Genomic DNA, 5,654 nt, shown 5'->3' on the forward strand with positions numbered 1-5,654 from the left:
CGGAACAGCTGCCCCAGATCTGCCACCAGGGGGCACTCCGCCACCGAGAGACGCGCCGCCAGAGCGCCAGGCTGACAGGTGCGAGGGGGGTCGCGCGCAATCGGCCGGGCCGGAGACGAGGAGAGGACCCACCGCCACTGCCACGGATCTGCCACCAGGCGGCGCTGAGGGGAGGTGCCTAGAGATGGGGTGCTTGGTGGCTTGGTGGCGGCGCGCCCGGGGGAATCTGCCCGTGCTTCGGCGCTCGGCCCTGTGCTATATCAGTGAAGAAAGAGATGCAGATAGGGACGATAGATAGATGGAGCGAGAGAATAGAAGAGAGAAGCGATGGAGTTTATTTTTTTGCTTTTGACAAAAGAGTGGTGGAGGTGGAGACGAATGGTAAGTTTCGAGGTGGAGGTGGAGGTGTACGTGTCAGCCAGTGGCAAAAAAAAAATAGTGAAAGAAAAATATGCATGAACACATGCGCGAATCACCCTGAGATTACATAGTGATCCAATATATTTTGCTTCTTCCATCCTCCGGCGGTTCAGCCCATCGGCAGTCGTCGACTCGACATATTGGCAGTTGCGCGCAACAACACGACCATTACATGCATGTGCAGCGGCAAGCAGTCGGCGAATTGATCTAATGCCAGCAGATGAAGCAAGCAGCCGGCGAATCCATCTATTTTTTTCAAGATTCGAATACATGATGCAGCAAGCAAGCATTGCAGCAGCAAAGCAGGAAGCTGTTCATATACAACAATCAATCAAGCTGCTTGTAGTAGTCCAATAAAGGACGTTGGGGTGCCCCTTCACATCAACACGTCATGATCCAAAAAATATATATGATATTAATGCAACCCGCAACACATGTGCATGTGCACCTTACATAGACGAGGGCAATCTTATCTCAACGTTTATCAGAGCTAGATATAAGTGGGGCATAATGGCACGTGAAGTCGGTTTTGTTTTCCTTCGTCCATTGCAACGCACGGGCAGACGTACTAGAGTATGTTTGAGAAAGCCGGCCTGGCTGCACAAAAATTACATTTAGGCAGCGGGACTCACTCCATCTACCTGCTTTTCTACTAATACAAAAGAGAACACTTTGGTGTGTTTGAGAAAAACGGTATGTGTATGTTTATATTATCCCGGGTCCTTGTGATATTTAAATAAACCATCTGTGTCATTAGTTATCACACTCTCTCGGACAACATTGCAATGTATGAAGCAAAGACCCATGCACAATCTCACCGAAAAGTTGAGGATGTTTCAATGATGTAGTCCATAAGATTGTTGTCATGCATATTTTAATCTTTCAATGGAACATCAGTTAAATTACCTGGTCTGCATTTGCAAATGAAATTAGAAAAAAAATACTTGCCCCGCAGTGTCATCCTTTTTCGGGAATGACAATGATATTATAAGGAATGTCGGCTCCGTAGGGAAGCATGGCTGCATGTATGATGCTTTAACAAAAAGTGGATTAAGCTCAATGAACATTTTAGTTATGAAAAATCTTCATAATATCACGTTACTATATGATCCATGTGCATATGATTGCTTTGAGCTAAGGATATGAAAATAGTTTTTTCCCGTAGCAACGCACGGGCATTGCACTAGTAATAATAAAGCAAATTGGATTTCTGTCGTCCGTCATTATAACTACCCTGCAAATTGATAAAAATTACCCCCAATGCCACCCGTAAGTGGGAAAACGATTCAGTTTTTCGGACAAAAATTGCCGCAGGCTTGGTTGTTTTATAGGGCCGCGACAGTTATACCTCACGGAACTATGGGTGGCTGAGTGGTCGTGAGATCGCTCCTCCAGTGATGAGACCGGAGGTTCGATCCCCACCTTCCACATCTTTTTTATCTTTCTTTTCCCACGCATTTTTTTCATTTTATTTTTTTGTCTTTTCTTTTCTCATTCTGTTTTCTTTCTTCTTTCTTCTTTAAATTAATTCGGGATTTAAATATTCCAAAGTTGTGACTTTAAAAAAAATCTTTGAGAAATCATAAAAAATAAAGATTCAAAAAATGTTGGTGGTTTTGCAAAAATGTTCGCAAAATTATAAAAAAAAATCACAATTTGAAAAAAATGGTTGGAAAATAAAATCATGTTCATCATTTTGAAAAAATGACTGTGTATTGAAAACATATTCCGGAATCTGAAAAAAATTCCATGAAATTTTAGAAAATGTTCACAAAAAAATGTTTTTAAAAGTTTTCTCCAATTTTTTAAAAAAGTTCATCGACTCAAAAAATGTTTATGGAGTCAAAAAAAATTAATGAATTCGACGCTGGTTCATGCATTTAGTTTTTTGTAAACAAAACTAATGTTCATGATTCTTTTGAGAAAATAAAAAATTTCAAAAGAAAATGTTTGTTGATTCCGAAAACTGTTCACTGATTCAAAAGTATTTTATGTCTAGGATTTAATTAGTTTTTTGAAAGTCTTTATATGCCTTGGCGCTGTGAGTAGTTCATGGTCAACGAGATTTCATTTTAAAATTTTAAATATTCCTTTGCGCAACATAATGACAAGTGTGCCATGCACTGACAAACTCATAGCCTTGGGATTTACCACGTCGAATGCATTGTGATTACGTGGACATCGCGACCATCATCGGTTATGGTGAGAAAAAAATGGCAACATGGTGAGGCACTGTGTTAAAATATAGTACGCTCATACATCAGGATACTGAGTTATACTTTTGGTTAGCCATAATTTTTTGTCTTCCGTTGCAACGCACGGGCATATTTGCTAGTATATATATATATAGAAAGTCTATTAGGAACCCAAGGTGAAAAAATACTTATTTCTCACCCGGGTCGAACGGCCGCACCCAACCAAGACCCTGGCTTCATCGCAATCGCTCTACATGGCTCAAGCCGCACCGCTGTCCGGTCAAGCTTTTTTTTCAAGGCGACGGTTAACCCACTCTTTCCGTTGATCACAAGTAAAAAAAATGGAAGAATGGATAAGCCCGGCATTTTGGATCTAAGCGGCGAGCAGTTTTTCGGAGGCGAGCGGCGGGAGGTTTCGACGGCGAGCTGCCGGCAGCTGCTGCTGGACACGGATGCGTGTGGCACTGGTGGTGCCTCGTTTGCCGGAGGCAGCACCGAGTCGAGCGGCCGGTGCTGCAAGAGGCTTCACGGTGGGTGGCGGCCTCTTCGGCGGCGACAGTGTGGCGACCCGCCTCCATCCCCCTCTCCCTTCCTTGCCCGTGGCGATGGACGAGGACCATGGCCCGACCTCCTTCTCCATAACCCGCACCCGCGCTCTCCTATTTTCGCCGCTGGACTCTCATCGCCACGGCGGCGGCGGCCCCTGCCCCCACTCCACGCTCCTCTTCTCTTCGTCGCGCACGGCGGCAGAAGGAGGGTTTCTGATGGGAGCAAGGCTTGCGACCCCTCCGTCACAACTGCTCCGGGGCCCGGACAAAGCCGAGGCCGTCTCTGTGAACTCTCCAGCGAGCTGACCATTGCCCTCCTCCATCTAAGATGCAAGGTAGCAGCAGCAATACAGGTTCCATGGCCTCTGTCGCATAGCTGCCACCCAAAGCAGTCCCCAGGTTCTCTCTCTCTCGATGCTTCTCTGTATCTTCTTATTAGTCACTTTGCTACTGCCATTTAGATTAATTAGCATATTATATAGGAACAGAAGTGTGCACCAAGCCTCATCAGTGAAGCGATAAAGAATTGCAATCATATCTGACTACCTTAGATATTTACTTACTTGCTAGGTTCATGCTTTGGCTGTGCTTTCTTGTATAAGGTTGTTCCCAGGTAAGGAAACATCTACTGTATATTCAGGATCTAGGAGAATGTTTTCTCACTCAAGTTCAGGTTGGCTTGTTGATTAAATATCAGGCTGCTGAGGCGGGGGTACACAGACCTAGGGGGCCCTTCTAAATCCCTCCTTTAATCTCCTATTGCTCTCCCCATCATTTGCCAAACATGCGGTATATGAGGTGCTCTGTTTGATGGTAGCCTGAACCCTGAAGCAAAACCAGAACCATTGCTATTCCGAATTGTTAGGAGTGTTGTTCGAATGCTCTTCGGTTTATTAGTCCCAAATTTTGGTTTGCATCAGCCGCTTCAGGAGATGGCCATGGTGCGCCACAAAATTAGCTTGATCTTAAGATAGTACGAGTAGGCATACTCCCTAGCTCCTAGTGTAGCAGGCTGTACTATGCAGCTATCTAATTGGAATTCGGAACTATTGTCTTTCGTTGTTCCAACAAATCAGGGATTCAGTATAAAGCTTACGGGTGTTTTTCTGTATTCGAGTTTGCTCTCCTTAGTACAGGGATAGCTTTGCCTCCAAAATATATAGTGATAACTTTACAAACCAATGAAAAACAATTGTTTGCTCAAAGTTCCACCATTGTCCTGTTCAAACTGTAATATTTAGATGACATGAATCGTGATCTAAGAGTTCAGTTCGGATTTAAGGCGTGGAGAAAAATAATAATCAAGTAGTCTTATGACCATCACCGTGTTCACTTTGTTTTGGTTTCAGCTAGCCTGATGTCTCTGCGTAAATATTGAATTAGCTACTTGAAACTTTCTTCACAACATGAAAATTTATGAAGGGCTACCGGGTCATCTATAATTGGATTAAGGAAATGCCGAGTTAGCTCGAACAGTCTCCACACAGATTACTGGATAAATAAGAAATTGTATGAAGTAATAACTTCAAAAAGGAAATCCTAGTGCACTTTTACTTATCACTTGCTATGACCATAGTAATACAATCAGTATCGCCCCCTCTCCATCAATTTATGAGTATGTGTCTTATTCTCCCATCCAATATATCTGCTCGAATTATGTTTTTATTTACTGTTTTCATATAGAACTTCTATTCTTGTATAATATTTTAACATCACTGGCAATCATTGTTAGGGTACGGTGGTGGTTGGCATTCTGTTTGATGCGGGCTGCATCTACTCCCACGACAACGGTCAGCAACTATGTGTTCACCATCGGAGTTCTTCAGTATCGCCCCCTCTCTGTCATGTATGTGTAGTTTACTCTCCCATGCCAAGTATCTGCTTGAATTAAGTCAGATTCAGTAAGAAAATTTGTTAGCTAAACTTGGATGGATTGTGTCCCCAAGTGCAGAGCTGAAACATTATGTATATTATTTCGGTCTCGTCCCCAAATATATTTGTTTTGGGCATAGCTATCGTACAAGCTTAGTACTCGGGCTGTCATAATTTCTTTTGCGTAGTTTGTATGTGCTTAGTCAGATATCTTATTGGTTTTGTTCATAGATAGAGTCATTTATTTAACCATCAAACAGAGCACCTCATCTATGGCCTGTTTGATGGTGGCCTGAAGAAAAACAAGAACCATTGGTATTCGGATTGGTTAGGAGTGTGGCTCGATTCCTCTTCATTTTAATAGTCCCAAATTTGATTGCATCAGCCGCTTCAGGAGATGTTCATGTGCGCCACAAAATTAGCTTGATCTGATGATAGTACGAGGCTACCTGCCGGCTACTCTGTAGCTCCTAGTGTAGCTGGCTGGACTATGCAGCTATTTAATTGGCGTTCAGAACTAGTGCCTTTGGTAGTTCCAGCAAATTAGGGATTCAGTAGCGCTCTTCTGTTTTCGAGTTTGCTCTCGTTAGTACAGGGATAGCATTGCCTCCAAAATATA

Source organism: Triticum dicoccoides, chromosome 7B, assembly GCF_002162155.2.
Source record: "Triticum dicoccoides isolate Atlit2015 ecotype Zavitan chromosome 7B, WEW_v2.0, whole genome shotgun sequence".
NCBI lineage: Eukaryota > Viridiplantae > Streptophyta > Magnoliopsida > Poales > Poaceae > Triticum > Triticum dicoccoides.